At 37.1% G+C, this 18,018-nt stretch overlaps 1 protein-coding gene and 1 long non-coding RNA gene across 3 annotated transcripts in view; both read right to left on the reverse strand.

Moving 5' to 3' along the window:
* ZEB1 (zinc finger E-box binding homeobox 1) overlaps positions 1-18,018 on the reverse strand; it is a 120,326-nt gene that overhangs the window by 66,559 nt on the left and 35,749 nt on the right. The window lies entirely within an intron of this gene.
* LOC136557700 (uncharacterized) overlaps positions 8,871-18,018 on the reverse strand; it is a 43,138-nt gene continuing 33,990 nt past the window's right edge. Inside the window, exon 2 of the long non-coding RNA XR_010783788.1 lies at positions 8,871-9,565. This is a non-coding gene — a long non-coding RNA (uncharacterized lncRNA). The remainder of the gene's footprint in view (positions 9,566-18,018) is intronic.

Genomic DNA, 18,018 nt, shown 5'->3' on the forward strand with positions numbered 1-18,018 from the left:
TTTATTTTTTTTTTTAATAGAACAAGGCCTCCAAATCCTAGACTACAGTCTCCAGGTACTCCATTTGCTGTCATGCTTCTTTCAAAGCAAATTACATTTGACAAGATTCGGATATCAACAATTAATTAAACTCAAAGTGGAAAATTATGTTCACAGCCCACTTAAAGCATTAAAACCGTCTTCTGCTGATAAAGTTTAACAAGTAAAATTACCAGGAAAAAAACAGCAGTTTTAAAAAACAATCCTTTTCTGGTCAGATATAAGCATTTGTTTCTCAGTCAGAATATCCAGAGATCTGCCAAAAGCCAAGAAGAAATGAATGTTACATAGGGAACTCTTCTACACTGGGAATAAAGAACAGGTGATGGTGACTCACTTTATATGCATATCAATGGCATGACTAAGGATGAATTGCTCTGCAAAACACAGTAGCCCTTTGTCCAAAATAAACTTCAAAACGTGCCCATCGCTTCTAGAGAATAAATATAAATTAACAGAATTGTTGGTATATTTTCTCCTTTTTTACATGCACATGCATCCTCTTGAGCTCAATGGAAAAGCTTGGTCTTAAAGTTTTGAACTAAGATAAAAAAAGAAACCCAGAGAAGACTGGAAGCCAACACATATTGCGTATTTAGAGTGGGTGTGTTTCATTTGAAAGAAAAAATTCCATTCCTGCAGTTGAAGACTGAACAGAGAATATAATTTAAAAGAAGTCTTCTCATGAAGAGCAAATGTTGAAGAATGGTATGTCTTGTCTTGTAAAAGAAAAAATTTACAGCAACTAGATGGACTCACTGGAGTCTGCTGCACTCTGGTTCAGATGGAGAGTTGCTAAAAATCCACTGTTCCCATTTTTAATGTTATATGTAGTCTCAGGGGGAAAATTTGACTTGACAGTGAATTAATCTGCTCTTTTGGTTCTTCTTACAAGAGAAGTAATTCTGTGGTAGCAGCAACCATGTAAAGCTACTATATTGCAGGATTTTTCTTCCTCTTGCATTACACTTGCCCCTTACATTGTAATTTTTCCTTTTATTGTTCTTTCCTGTTCTGCACTGGTTTTTGTATCATATTCATTTTAAATTAGATTATGCTGGCAACAGACTAGATGAAATTTTGTTGATATTTTCTCTTTACGTAATTTGGTAAATATGATAATCTGATCTATAATGAACTGTAAAAACCTTTTCAGTGTGCCCGTATTGCAGTTTTGGTTTGGTTTAATGGTCTGTTATGGTATTGATTTCCTTGGAGATAGAAACTAATCACAACTGCAGTATCCAGGACCATTTGCCTTAAATAAATGCTTTAATTAAAAATCAAAACTCTAAGAGAAGTCAGAAGCATTGCTACCAGAATATCTGCCATGTTTCACTCCAGTTTCCTCTCTCCAATTCTTTCTATGCTTATGAAGTTTTCCTTAACATGGGGAACACCTACACAATTTACATCAGTTGATTTTGTACGTTTAAAGAATGGATTTTACATACTCGATCTCACAATCAGTTGTTAAAACACATTAATATTTGGTTCCAAAATATGGAGTAAAAACCAGCTTAAATGAAATGGCAATTTTGTCTAAGCTCAACTGTTTTCCAATTCTGCTTTCTTCTTTACCTGTATCTATGCTCTATTAGTCATTTCCAATATTCATGTTGTCATTCCACCTCTTTTGAACAGTGACTACATTTCTCATAAACTTCTTGCTTAAAACACAGCCTAATTTGTAAGAAGAAAAATCCCCATAGTTTAAATACTAGGTTTAATATCTATTTTAAGATCAATTGCTATGTTTAATATCTATTTTCTTGTTCTAGCTGCTACAGCACAATTCCTTTTATTGCATGAATTTCTGTTGAAAAATTTTATGTATCATGTTGAGATTTCAGACCCTCTGAAAGATGAGACAACCATCTGTCCTTTTGATGCATGTATTAGGAATCAGAGACCAGCAACTCATCCTTTATCATAGGACAAGTACTCTGCTTCAATATTAAGAGTTTTAAAAACACTAAATTTCATTTCTCCTTTACTATTCTAGCACAAAATCTCTCTGCAATTCCATGTCACTCTCATTTCCATAACCCTGAAAAACTTCACATCATTTGCAAAGTTACTTTTTGCTCTCCACACCCTTTTTCAGATCATTTACTGAACAGCAAAAGTTTTCTGCATTTGTGTGAGTATCGTATTTTATCACCACTCCCTTCTTCTGGTACCCTCAATTTTAAATTAATTTCTCTGCCTAAAGGATTTAAGAACCTTTCACAAGGGCCTTGTCTAACCATGTCAACTGCATATCCTTCTTGTCCACCTGTCCTGTGACTCTTTTAGAGAAATTAGGAGTGTGAAATCTGTAAGTCTGGAACTCTGGACTCATCCCTGAGCTGTACCCTCCTTCCCAACTGCCCTGACACTGATGCAGTCCTCAATAATCAATGTATGGAATGCCACAGATTGCTCAGTGATTCCATTCTCATGCCATCCATAAGGAAGACTACATGTTACCTAGGGGGCTGCTCCCTCCCCCCACCTCCAAACTCTTAACCACCAGTTTCAAGGCAGTTTCCTTTTGCAAGAGAGCAGAGCTGGACTGAAGTGAACTTGTCGCACTCCTGTGCTGGGAACACACTTACTAAAGGCATCGCTTTTTTGTTCCATGACCTTATTTTCTTCAAGTGCCACTTCCATACATTAATCAGTTTCTAGTATTACAGAAAGCTTCTGGTTTCAGATGCTTGAAAAAAAAGGCTTTAATAGTTTTCAGGCACCTTGTAAATTGTTCCCCAGACTCTTGGTTTGGCCCTCTCTAGTGTTTCTGGAGTAAGCCTACTAGAACCTAATGTACTTCCTATTCTCAATGCTGGGCACTGTTTGAACTTTATGAGGAAAGGTTATCTTCCTCTTTCTGTACTTCCATTTACTGCACCACCTAATCACAAAACCTCTCTTGATCTTTCACACAAGTCAACTACTTGCAGGTTATGTGGTGATTTCAAGGCTTCAAGAAAAATCACACCACTGGGGGATGCCCCTTACTATTTCTTTTTGTTTAAGGAACATTCTTGCAGACATGCAAGTTGGGGGTGAGGAGGGGCCTTCAACACAACTACAAAGGACTTGTTTTGGACAGCTGAAACATTCCTGGAGGAATGAAGTATAGCCTGATTGCTGTTAGAGTAATTCCTCAACAACACTAATTCCAGTCTCTCCATTTGGGTTCAGTCCATCATTTAGGACAAGTCAAAACCACTTTCCCTTGCAAGCCCTCTAACATTCTGTCTGTGATATTTCTGCTGTCTAATGAAAGTGTCATCCTGTGTACTGGGATTCTGGCAACTTCTTGCACAAATTTATCACCTTCTCTAAAAAGAGGACCAAGCATTTCTTTGTCTTTCTGGAATCTGCCAGTCTTGCAGTGTAATTTAAAAGGCACCTCCAGATCCTTCACATCATATTATCTGTGAATACAATCACTGTGGGCAATGATTTTATTGTGACCTTGAGGGGACAACAAAGTTCAGCTGGGGACAATGTGATTGTGTATATGTGCATTTATTTGCATATTAATGCCACAGCACAACAGTAGCCTGAAGTGAAAGCTCTATCACCCCCCTTCAGCAATCACAGCTTTTATTTTTGCAGTTCTGCAGCTCACTTATGTGCTGCATTCTCCACTATAAGTACCTAATTAAATACACTATAATTTTTCCCCATTGCATACTGTGCTATAAGATACTTTGGTTTGTGAGAACTCAACAATGTTTACAACCAAATTAAACACTCCTTCTGAAAACAAATTCATTTGGGTTAAGTTTGGGTATTTAATAGACAATTAAGATAAGTTTGTTCTTTAATAGAAGCACAGAAGATGTAAGAATATGAGTCAGATGTATTAATGATGCATTTTCTTTATTTTATTTTAAAATCATATCTCCTACTGACATATGCAACTAGAATTTCATATTAGAAATATCTATGGGAATGTCCATTTCCATTCAATGCTGTCCAGGTCAGTATTGACTGATGGGAAATAACAATGACTGAAACTGAATTTTTGGTTCCTTATATCATCAACTTGTATCATCAGATACATAACTAAGAGATTTCAAGATCAATACATTGCAAACATGTTTAACCTGAATCCTGCAAGTGTCAAGGTGTACTGTCAAAAGAGTATACGGTCATGTCACCTAACAGAGATGATACACAAGTCTCTATGTATACATGAAGCTCTCTACAAACAGCTTTATAGAACAAAAAATATTAGCAAGAGCCATAAGCTATAAAACAAGAATCACTTTTATGCATCTCAGTTGTGCTCACTGAGATTAAACTGTAAATAAATAGCACCCCAGCCCTTCTTAGAAAGAAGTTTAAAGAGTAATTTAAAACATTTATTATCTACTGTAATTTTTACAGAATTCTGTTTTCAGTCTTTCTTATTCACATGCATTTAATAATTTCCTTTGGTTTCTTCATGCCATGAGGCAAAATGTGAAAGTATTACCCGCATCCTAAAAGTGAAACCAAAACAACCCTACTCAAATCAAAGCAATCTTAAGTAAATTGACAATAAAATTAAAGACATTCACAGCCAAGTCTTGACATTCATTATACATCAAAGGTAATAAATATACAAATATTTTGACAGGATATCTTGAAGCTGAAGAAACTCTGAATTTTACATTTTCAAACATTCTGAATCAAGGCTTGAATACTGAAGTCTCAGGTAAAGATTTTCAATAGCTGTTTGAATGTAGAAATTTGAAGAACTATAATGTATTCATTAAACCCCATAATCCTTATCAGAACTACTATTCATCAATCCATTTTAGCAGCAAGAAATGTTTACCATGCAGAAAACTCCAATATTATTTCCAGATTAAGGAAAAATACTCTCTCAATTGCTTGGTAAACAAGTTAGGAAAACTTGTTTATTCTATTCTATGAGATTTTCCAAGCTGCCTTAGTAGCACCAAGGTGCACTGCTATTTTCCCTCCCACTTCTGAAATGCTTTTTTTCACTTGGAGTATTTCTAGATTTCTTACTTATTAAAGAAAACTCCATTAAATTTAAAGGTAAGTCACTGAATAGGCAAGCCAATTCACTCGATGATAAACACTGGTAATTACATCAGCATATCAGTTTCAATAGAAATTATAAATGGTCTCCAGTCAAGAAAATTAGAGAGTAGCTTTAGAGATCAAAAACAGTGTTAAAAAAAAGATGTTTGAAAGTCAACCAAAGTACACCTATTCTGTTCTATGCCTTTAATTGCATTGCTGTAGAAGAAACTCACCACTAATGGATCTTTTTCTTTTCCTACCAGGATACATTTTTTTTTTTTCCATTTTTGACAAATGCTTTAACCTAAGTTTAGCATGCCTTTTTCAAACATAACAGGCAAATGTTTATCAGCTACTGCAAGAAACAGAGGCTGCCAAAGCTGGTTCAGTAGAAATTACCAGGCATTAGCAGGGATAAAGCAGTTGCAGAGCACAGAGCAGTGGGTGCCCCATTCTGACACACCAAAGTGTTCAGTACCACACCAAGAGGACAGCAGACAACCTTTGGCCACATCCAAGGTCTTGACACAAGTCCCACACAAAATCATCCTGTGATCTTCCTGCACAAGTAATAGCAAGATCCCAGCTCTGAGGTTTTGAATGGAGGCCATGGGACATTTGATATGGAACTAAGAATAGGTGAAACTATTTATTACACACACCCTCAAAAACCAAACCACAAAAAATCCAGACCCAAAAAAATGACAAGATTGTACCCACTCATGAACACAAGAGGGTTATTAGAGCCTGTAGGTCAGGAGAGAAGACTGAAAGGATGTTGTTAATTTAAAATGGTCGAGAATTTATCACAACTATAAAATTGACAAGAATACAAAATGAATTTTCATAGACAGGAGCAAACACTACAGGCAGCTTGTGACAACTTCACTTTCTTTCAGGGGCCAAGTAACCAGGACACAACGGAGATGTAGGACAAAAGTTAAAATTTTTCTATTGACAAGAAGCCAGAAGAACTCCTCTCACTCACAGATAGGCAATAAATAAGAATTTTGAATAATTCCTTCTGAGTAAGATAGCACGATCATTCTCTAGTACCTTTCTTTTTTTAATATAAAATATCCTAACTAGTTTGGCACTAAACCTTTGCTCATGCAGAGTTTCTTACTCAAAGATGTTTCAAACATCTCCATGAAATTTTTGTCTCCAGCTTCAGAGTAACAAGTCAGTCATTTAAAATTTAACTTTTTAAAACTTAAATATGACTTTACTATCTATTCTTCCTCTCCATTTACATTTCACTTTCATTTACTAGTTATAATAATTGCATATAGTCATGTAATCAGAAAATTAATGCAATGTGTTTCTCAGCTGTATTGTACTGTTCTTTACTATTCATTATAGAGTAGTTATATGTTTTGATACCTCCATTTAACTATTTAAATACAGACACATATTTAGTAATGCTTCTTTACCTACTGCCATGGACACCTATTATATTTGATAGTGGTTTCTTAAGTGATGTTGGTTCCTATCTAAAAATCCCGAAGTCCTCAATTGGACATAGCTTTGCAAAACTACTTTCCATCTCTAATATGAAAGCATGAAAGAAATAAAAAGAATGGGGTTAGAATCTAAGTTTTTAGTTCCCAGGGTTTCCTCTAAATTAATTCAAAGGAGGAAGAGGAGGAGAAAGCATGATCCTTTATCAGGGGCTGGAGGCTTTCCTTTTCAACTTGCATAGGAGGAATACAGACCTCTCAGAGTATCAAAAGCAGTAACTGGACATTTTATAAAATAATTTTATAAAGATGCAAAAATAATTTAATAGTAGAACTGCATTTTGCAACCAGAGGTTAGGAATGCTTTCAGAAAGGGCACAGGAGGGAGGGGAAAGAGTAGGAAATTATACCTGCATCTTCTTAAGTGCAAACCAGGATTTTGGAAAAGCTAGCATTCTTTACCTACAAAGTATGACAAGTCCCTTCCTCTACCTGACCCTTCTGATTTCTATTGAAATGCCTTATTTAACTTTCTATAGCCCCTGCACAAGTGTCCATGTTGGGGAAGTATGTAGGTCACAGAACACACTGATGTTTATGGTTAAATGTGTGTGACCAACTAATTACATAACAAAACCCACATAGTGCAGCCTGCATCAGTACAAATAGCAATTCACAAGTTCTGTATTTCCTAACACACAAGGGACAAGCTTTTACAACAGTCTGCCTCGAAGGCTAATGGCAGGGAGAATGAATTCTGCATGCATCAGTTCAGTTGTTGGGTTTTAAATATAGATTTTTCAGTTTATTTTGCCTCTTACAGGCACAGACAGAGGACAGCTGTAGGGAAACACTACAAATATCTTGTTTTCAAATTATGCAAACAAGATGCTCACAAGACTCAGAGATCTGGTAACTCATATATTAAAACCCCCCACACAGTATACATAAACTTCCTCACAAGGAAGTTGTGTCCTGAAAGATGGGGCAGAAAAAGAATACTGTACTGCTCCTTTTCAGCCTGTGCATTATGAAGTAGTTCTAGTGAAAACTGGTATTCCCTCATGAGACATTACATATGAAGCGACCAAAAGAAAGAAACAAGAAGTAATTTTAAAAAAAAAATTCACTGACAGTTGGGAGAAAAAAGATCTCTTCTGACTCTGCCAAGTTTATGATCTCTGAAAAGTCAATCCAACCAAAACCAGAGCATTCTCAATCAGAAAAGAGGGAAGAAAGGAACTTACACTGCTTGCTCACAGTCCTGTCCCATGCTGTTCCCCCACATGTTCTAGCTAATTGACACATACAGCCTTCTGGCAATTCTGTTTATTACATTTGAACATAAGCTTCATAAATTTAAAAGCTTCTTGTGTTCAGTAATATCACTCTATCCATGCACCAAAACTGAATGCTCATCTGGGCTTTTTTTACCTCTTCAGTGTAGCATTAGTAAACTAGGGGACAAAAGAGAAAGTGTGAGCTCATCATTTAGAAGTTACACACATTCTCCAAAACAGAACCTGTGCTAAAACAGCTCTATCACTGCTCCTCAGGAGTCATTTCTGAAATAACTGTTTCTGTCTATGCAGTCAGAGCCCACTGAATGTTTAATACTTTTAAAGAAAGCTTCATGGCTTAAAGTAACAAAGGAGAAGGTCCATGGAGGTCTTGGACTAGGGCACTGCAGCCACTGACATGCTGTCCCTAGAACAGAAACATTGATTTGGAGTGGGAAGATGTAGCATGAAAACCACAAATAGAAGGAAAGAGGAGGAAGAAAGTTCAGAACTTGTTTCATCTAACAAAAAACTTGGTCTTCTTTTGGATTATTTTCCCTAGCTAATCATCCCAAATTTTAATCTGAAATTACCTTGGTTCCAAGCCTTTTAGAAACACACAAAATTATTAATTTACAATGTCAGAGGGGGGAAGAAGGGAAAGTCCTCAACAGCAATGTGAACATCAAAAAACCTTGTGGAGTTATGTTTTAAATATAGCCTGTTCAGTTTACTTTTTGGTTTCAAGTGTTTAATATGTAGTATGAAGAGCCATTAGGACCACAGAACATGAAATTATCTTTCTGACCCACTCCTGTGTAACTTTGCATTACATAACAGCACAAGGGCAACAAAAGGAGTCAAGCCCTCTCTTTGACAAGGACTCTGGCTCATTTTGTATTTGTTAACAAGCTCAATAAATATTTGAAATGGGAATAGAAAACTATGCTAACAGTCTGACATTCTTCTCCACCCTTTTGTCCCTCCCATACAGAGGAGATTGGCAGGGGTTATTGTTGCTCTGCACAGTAGAGTAGTAGGAATTAATGCCATCATCGTGCTGGACATGGAACAACTTTATTTTCACACTTTTTAACATCAGTGTAACACCAGCATTGCAGAGTCTCTTTCCTTAGCACACAAAACTTAAGTCAAATATTCTCATTTATTACTATTTATTTTCAGCTATGAACCATTAAAGCCACAGACATGCAATGTAAACTTTTGCCTCTCTCCTAACAATAAATTTAGAATATATTTAACTTTCCAAAAGATTACACATGTTAAATATTCCCACATACCAAACATGAATGAAACTGCATCCAAGCCTGTTTCACAGAAGAATGAGTGGTTTGCTACAATTGTTCACAAGTTCATCTGGAAATGTGTAAAAACCCATTGTGTTGGTGGCAGTCTGAGATCATTTAGAGCAACAGGTGTTCAACCTGTACATTCAATCCATTCCCAACCGGTGACAACCAATTATAAACAAAATTCCACAAGCAGAAATGCATCAACCTTCTCCTGCAGAAGTCCCACAGCAACAGGCAGATTACAAAGCAAAACCCATGAGCTGCTATGCCAGGTTGTGCAGGGCAGGAATGGATGCAGCAATTTCCATGAACACCAACACTTGCACACATCTTGCAAGAGCAGGGCCCCTCTCAATAACTTGCAAGGACATTCTAGAACTTCTTCAGCAACTGAAATTTGTCCAGCTTCCATTCCTTCTTCCTGCTGCTGTTCTACACACTGTCAAGGAAGATGAAAGCAAAAAAAAAGGGAGCTAGTACAAGGGATGGTAGTTTACACTGAGAAATGCAATGCATACTGAAAGGATGTTTTAAAAACCCTCACAATACCAAACTGACAGTGACATAATGCAGACTTACATCAGTAATCCAGAGCACTATTCAGCCATAGTGTTCAAGTGTGTTTCAAAAGGAGGGAGATGTTTATGGAAGTCAAAACACAATGCTTTAATCTGGCCCAGTAGCTTTACATTTTACACACTATGGGTACTAGCAGTAGATTGAAGAGAAGAACATTCAACACTTAAATCTACATTGGACTACTACAATGTATTATCTGCTTGCACTCTTAAAATGAAGCATGGGAAGTTACCTACAAGGAAAACTGGCTTTCTCTAGCTTTCTCTCAATTTCTTTAAAACTATTTAATTGCAAGCACCTTTTTCTTCTTTAAATGTAACCTTTTACATGTTCTTCTAAATCTGTTTTGTTTTGTACAGCTGCTAAGTTGTAAGTAGACAGTATCTGGAAACATTGCAAGTGAGCAATAATTCAGTTGAAAGAAGCACAAACATATGGGTGGGTAATTACTATAGAGACAGCTGAAGAGTAAAGAGGGAAAAATACTTAAAATTTATAAGAACAAAAACTCCCACCAAAACCAACACTCTTCAATCTTCCCACAGGAGTACCTTCACAAGGTATGGGACTGCAAACTATCATACTAATATGAAACATTTGCAGAGCTTGAGTATCTACTCCATGCTGTGTTTTATCACCCATCCATCTTCTCCATTGAAAACAAAACATAAAGAACTTAGGGCTTGGTCAATCTGCAACTGTTTATGTTTTCCTATTACAGTGGGAGTTAGTCATGCTTTTTTACAAATAATTTTGAATAATTTCAACTTGTTCTCCAGTCAAGTAATGGAAGTGCAACAGCACTTACTTGTGTGCAATAAGTACAAGTGCTCAGGAAGGATACTGAAATACCAGTTCTGCATTTCTTTTTAAGATTTTCCTTGAAACATAAACAGTTAAGTTGTAGCTCATGATACTTTCTTCAGGAACTGCTTGCAACTGCTATGAGATGAAGCATACATAGATATGCTTCTACACTTCTCTCTGCATGGACAACTGCCTTTTTAAGAGATAAAGTTCCTACAGAAGACTACAGGAGACACTGTTCTCATCATGGTGCTCTTAACTTTAAATGACTACAAGAAGACACTTAAGAGTAGAGCTCTTCAGGAGGATAAATGGAAAGACCCAAATAATTAGAGATACAAGTGTAGGTCACCTAAACCAAGGAGATGCCCAGGCAGATGATGAAAGACAGCAAGCAATACATATATAAGCCTGTACTAAAATACATCCCCCTGCCTCCCAAAAATGAACAGCTTTCCAAATAATTGTGTAGCATCCCGCATTGAAAGGGACCTGCAAGAGCACTGAAACCAACACTTAGACAATGTATATTTTGCAATTCAACAAATTCAGAAGTTTAGTCACCAACTGCCAATAAATACCATCACTTGAAGATCAAAATCATATCCTGAATTGATTAGATATTGGAATAATCACATTTTGTTCTGTTAATCTCCAACTTCCCCGTGAACAAGGCAACTCAGTTAAATACAGAGGTGGGCACAGCAGGTTAATCACTAATGCCCATACATACTAACAGAAGTTTCACAAATGGCATTTGACAAATATAAACTGATACAAAAATATTTTTTCAGAAATGCTCTCCTTTTCCAATCTCCAAACCCACCAAAATATCACAAAACTAACAGAAAAATTGAGATAAATATACTTCAACTTTGAAGAGAGACAACTAGAATGCTGCAGTTTAAAAAAGGGGGGAAAATAGAAAGGCCAAATGTCAGTCTGAATTTCAGTATCTAAATTTAAGTGTTAACCTTCATTCTGCCCTCTCATTCCTGCATCTCATCTAAATTAGGAGTCACCGATCATTGTTATTTAAAATGGAGCTATCCAGTCCAAAACCAGTTAATTATTTCATCCTGCAAAACACATGCTCTTCTGTGCTAATTAAACCCTGTAATGGCCCTTACTGGCATTTACACACAATCATATTAGTTACCACACCCCTCAGCTGAGAGCCCAGGACAACACAGTGCACGGATCAAGGCTGTCTCCACACAACCCTAACAGTGTCCCAACACCACTACACTACCACACCTCACATTTGAAACTTCTCTCACTTTCAATGTGGTGTAAACACACACCACTTGTCAACAAGTTTGTAGGGTCACTATATAAACAAAACAATTTCAGCAAATTAATGCTCTTGGATCACTGGAAGGACAAGCCAAACTAAGTGGAGGCAACATTAGTTTTGCTGGGAAGCTTTTTCCTCAACAGAATGACAGTCTTGTCAATATTGCTTAAAGTCAGGTTTGTCATCTCTGCAAACTTTCCTTAAGGAATATCACAAGATACAGGTCTGTATCAGGTTTGCATTGCAAAGCGGTTGGTAGTGGGGGGCTACAGGGGTGGCTTCTAGAAAAAGATGCCAGAAGCTTCTCCTGTGTCCAACAGAGCCAATGCCAGCCAGCTCCAGGCTGAGCCCTTGCAGCAGCACCTCTGGAATAAAACATTTAAAAAGGGGGAAACTGCTTGGAATTAAAACAGTGGAGAGAAGAGTGAATATGTGAGAGAAACAACTCTGCAGACACCAAGATCAGTGGAGAAGGAGGGGGAGAAGGTGCTCCATGTGCCAGAGCTAAGGTGCCCCTGCAGCCCATGGTGAAGACCATGGTGAGATGTCTGTGTCCCTGCAGGTCCACAGTGCAGCGAACACCTCCTGCAGCCCATGGAAGACCCTGCACCGGAGCAGGTGGAGGCCCAAGGAAGACAGACCCAGTGAGAAGCCTATGCTGGAGCAGACTCCTAGTAGGACCTGTGGAGAGAGGAGCCCATGCCAGAGCAGGTTTGCTGGCAGGACCTGAGACCCCACAGGAGACCCACCATAAGGGAAATTATTTTAACTTCAGTAGGAAACCTATCTTCCCAGAACACACAGATCCTCTAAAGCATCAGGACATGGACTAATGTAATTAACAGACTCGTGTAATTAGTTCAGCAATGTCCTTACCTTCTCAGAATAGGGAACATGTCAAATTTGTCCTGTTTCCCAGCCCCACTCCCATCCTAGGCGGATAATCACTTACTCTTTCTGCTTCTTGAGTCAATAAGACAATCCCTTATATTGTAGAAACTACTGCTTTGGCTGCTTTACATGCCAGAGTGCAAAAGCAAATTCCCAAGCACAACTGTGAGTTCAGTGAACAGAAGACAGGCTGGTAGGAAAAAACCATGAATTACAGTTTCAAACCACCCTTGAGAACTGTTAGCATTAACTTCATTCATGAGCTGAAGCCCTAAGGACAAGCAGAAACTGGGGAGTCTCTGCAGGCATGGGTGGTAGCAGTACATCAAGGGGACACAGTTCTGCTGTGAGACTATACAGTCTCCTGCAGAAGCATTTTTCTTCCATGTATTGAAGTGCTTTAAGATGGTACTTGAAAGCTTGACAAACACAAACTATTACAGCTTGAAGAACTTGGATAATCTGAGTATTTCTTTTAAGTTTCTGAACAACTTCACTGCCTAACTTTCCGTGACCTTTACACATACTAAAAGCATTATAAGCTAACAGATTTCACAGAGCAAGTATCTAAGGTTATTAATCATTATTATTCCAATAATTTGTCTGTTTCAGTATACTGTCACTATTTGTCATCCTGAACAGTGTGAGAAGAGGTTATTAACACAGACACAGAAAGAGGTTCACACATTTCTGCATGTGCCTATTTTCACGCTACTATAGCCAGAGCGTTTCTGAGTGAGGTCTCACTAAGAAGGTCTCGTTTTAAAGTCTTGACAGGTATGAATTATATATATTAATGCCACAAAAGCCTTAATTATACTGACAAAAGCTGCCTTTCAAATTTACTCTGTTCAGGAATTACTGTAATGTTTACCTTTGTAAATTATTATTTTCCTAATGTGGATTAATTTAGAAGCATCCTCAGTTATTAAAAACACTACTTCTGGTTGTGTCCCCAATATACAGTTGCTCACCTTGAAGAGCATTACTCTGAGTTATACAGTACACCACAAAGCATTTGTAAAACCCAGAGGAACTTACTCCAAACTCAGGATTTACTCAAATGATGAGTTGTTTTGACTTCTCTTCTGAATCTGCTCTCATGGAGTTAGCCAATATATTCTGATAATTTGTGTTCTTGTTATATCAGGCATCTCTACTATCACAGTTGGATTTAATACTAGTAAAACTATTATTCAAATTCTATTTGTTTAATTTGGTAAATAACCTGGTTCAAGAACTTTAGAGGGCTTTTAGGTAGACAAAGTAAACAAATAATAGCCTTGGCAAAAGCCTAAAATAATTATAATCAATTTTCACAACAGCTCTGCTTGTTCTCAATAGTTCCAGTCCATCATAACCCTTAAAAAAAAACAAAAAAAACAAAAAAAAAGTTTAATTTCCCCATCACTTTATAGCATGTTGAGTTGAACTTAACAGTACAATTACAGTATGGATTTAGCATTTTCTCTACTATCTGGGAACATCTTTTGCATATGTTTCCTCAAGAAGATTTAAGTTCTTACATGTCCTACAGCTTTTCTCTAAACTTTCTATGATATCCATTCACTGAGAAGCAATCAGAGTAGCCTACAAAACACAGTTCACCAAACCCAAGTTCCAATTCCCGGTCATGTTATTTGCCTAAAGGGAACCTGAAGTCAGAAATATAAAAAGACATCAGGTGCTAAATTCTACTAAGAAGTTTCTGACAATTTCAAAGACTCTTGAAATGACATCATTTGGTCCACACTACTTAAAAAGATCATATTAACTTTCATTAACCCATGGAACAAGCAGTATATCCAAAATAGTGAGTTATTTAAGATGACAATAACCTCAATGTGAAGAGACTCTAAAAAACAGATAAAACTTCTTAGGATCAAGCCTTTGAAGAGCTCTCCATATAATTCTAGGGAAAATCTTTAAAGTTGGCCTAAAACAGACACATCGAACTTCCTCAATCATGTAACCCATATCAAGAAGCTGGTGACTATCCTTGATTACTAACAAAACAAAGAAGTGATTCCACATTAACCTACAAAGTTCTTTAAAAGACTATATAAAAATGGCAAAAAAAATGCATGAAAAGCAGCAGGTAATATCCTAAACATCAGATGAGCATGTTCTTGATAAATACAGAAAGCAGCTTATCATTATTGTACACATTTTTCCACAGTAACCTAACGCCTAACAGCCATCTGCTGTAAGGGGCTGCATGTTGCTGACATTATCAAGGGGCTTCAAATGACCTAAACTGCCTCTAAGTGAGAGTTATATTCAAAGGCACAGCAAGTGGGAGATACTCTGCATAAAGCATTAGTGAAATTAAAAAAACCACAAACAAACAAATACCCACAAAAATGAAACCCCAAACAAAGCAAACAAACCAAAACCAAACACATGCCCTTCATTCACCATCAAGCAATCTTAAAGCCAGTGCCTATTATTGATTCACAAGAATGAGACTGATTACCAGAGCTAGACAAGCACCAAGAACTGAACATAACTACTCCATTTGAAGCTCATTACAGCACAGGAGTCAAAGACAGTAGGAAAAAATGAAGATGAGATCTACTCTTTCTCCATAAGGTGGTTGTATTCTTTCTCATTACTAATTTTTCAGGGTAGCAAGGAAGAGCAAGCATTGAATTTGTGGGAAAACAATCATTGTTTATTACAAGGACACATGCCAAACCTCCAAATCCTTCAAAGAAGACAGTTCCAGCAAGGTTAAAAGCACTCACCTGTTTCACTTTATCAGCAAGTTCCTTACCCATATTTGCACATTAGTGCAGAAACAAAAAAAAAAGGTAGAAAAATGACTAACAAAACAGTAGTGAGATTCAGGGTAGAAATACTGGTGGTTAGGTAGAAAAAGCCAGGTTTTCTCACAACTAGCTTTGTTGAGCTCAACTTCTGCCCCAGGTGAAGCTTCTTGAAGTGGAGTGCAATATAAGACAGGCATTCATTTCTTCAACCCCATCCAGGCAAGTAAAGCTAGATTTGTTATGCTCACATAAAAAAGGCTTTTTTTTCAATACCACATCTCCTTCCATACTCTGAGAGAGGATTATACAAGAAAATCCTCCTCATGCTTTGACCATGCTTTAATGAAACTGATACATTTCATTCTTCAGCATACCAGTTTTGATTGTTCAATATTAGATACACCATGAATTAACATTTTTCAACGCCAAAAACATAACTTCAACTTCATTCAATGTAATAAAAATGTAACTTAATCAAGGATTTCCTGAGACATAGCGACCACTTTCAAATATCCACACAACATAAAACCCCCTCAGCCTGGAGCACCTGATGGACACAGTAGCATGTGAGGATCACCACCAAGAACCCTGGCAAAAAAATACGAATTGTCATTTTATACTGCCATAGAAGATGAAGCTCTTTAATACATCTGAAACCAAATCATCTAGAAAGGCTCAAAGGTGCTTTGCAAGTATTGAATCACTCTACATGCAATGAAAGACATAAATAGAAAGCGTATTACAATTATTTATTGAAAACATCTTTAATCCAAAGACTAAGTTAAACCATATTGCATGAGCAGCTTGCCTCCTAACCACTTAAAATGTTTTACACCTTCCACAGCCATGCAGAAGTTCTGACAGAAGCAATGCACCCACATGCCTTTAATTCCCCAGCAAAACCCATTCAACACATACACAGAATTCCCATCCTTAATACACATTAGTCTATCTGTTCAACATACATGCACACTCTACCTCACACTGTTCAGAAAACAGGTGAAAGAAAAACCTCTGTTCTACTTTTCTAACTTGTCCTAGAAAGTACAGATCCAGAATCCCAAATGCAATATATAAGTAAAGAACAAAAATTTATATCAGATTAAATTCTGCAGAGAAACAGAAAAGTAGATATAAACAAACAAAACTTCAACCAATAGCAAAAAAAAACCCAACTAAAAACCACCAAAAACCTTCAATTGTCCAAAGACGCTGTTCTCTGTCCACCAGACAAAAGTTCCTAAGCTTCAATGAGATTTTGGATATATTCAATGAGATGAAGATGCAGTTAGCATGAAAAAAACAAAAGGTTAATTGTGTCTAGATTGCCTATCCATGACCAGCTGTGAAACTTTAAAGAAGGACATTTCTTTCAAAAATTGTTTAACAAGCCAACATATGTGAAAGTGGTTCTGAGCACATCCCATGTCCTTCAGGGGCATCACTATTCTAAAGTAAAAAAGCTTTCAAAAGGAGTGAGTCGTCATTGATCCCACGAAAAGTTTTTAACAGAAAAGGGAGAGAACAGTGGCAGCCAAAAAAATGTACAAAACACCCTCACAAATGTCATTTTTATATAAAGTCAGAAATACTATGGGATTTTTTCTTTATTACAGTCAGAAAACACTCTCTAATTCTTGTAAATCTGTGTCAGTTTCTAGGTGATAAAAGTGATAAAAACAAATGCTAAAGACCATTAATTAAAGGAAAAATCTCACCCTCCTCAAGACATGATGCAATCTTAATTTTCCCTTTTTAATGTGAGGATCAGTCTTCAGAGTTTCAAACACACTGAAGGCAAGGGAAAAACCCCTACACTTTGTAAGTTTCCTTCTATTCTTTTCAGGCAACCAGAATACCTGGCTAATTAGCAGAAATTATCTCCCTCTAGTAATATTAAAACAGTCTCACAGTTTCCTCCAGCACCCCTTGCAGTTTGGTTCACAGTGATATAAAAATGACACATGAAGAAGCCACAGTCTGGATTTCCAGGATTCTAGATCCTGTGTAGTTTACTCTTAGACACAAGCTGAGGCCTTGCACTATTCCTAGGAGAAAACAAAGGCTTCAGCATGAAGTTTATCACAAGCTGAACACAGGAGGACTACAACAGTGAAGAGTCACAAGGGGTACAAATATCCCATATACTTAATTTTCCCATCATGATTTGTTTTGCTATACAAGGATCCTCAGTGTAACAGAAAATACAAAAGTCCTTTGTGCAGAGGGCAAGTGTAGCTGAAATAGTGCCAAAAAGACTGACATGCTTTTTGCTCCATCTGCCTGCTAATAACCACAGGAGCAATCAGCCAGCTGTCTCTGCTGTTGATCTCCAATACCCAGAAGTTCCCAAAAGAAGTCCCCAAACCCACACCCACAAGCAAAACCACAGCAAAGAAAATTTAAAGCCATTTTCCAGAATAGACTGGAAGACAGAGGAATCAACAGAAGATTGCAAGAAATTCCAAGCAAATTTTTTTTGTTTGCTTAGGGAGGATGAGAGGGAAATTTACCTCGTGCTACAGCAAGTAGCTACCCCAGCAGTAA

Source organism: Molothrus aeneus, chromosome 1 (genome assembly GCF_037042795.1).
Source record: "Molothrus aeneus isolate 106 chromosome 1, BPBGC_Maene_1.0, whole genome shotgun sequence".
In the NCBI taxonomy this organism is placed as follows: domain Eukaryota; kingdom Metazoa; phylum Chordata; class Aves; order Passeriformes; family Icteridae; genus Molothrus; species Molothrus aeneus.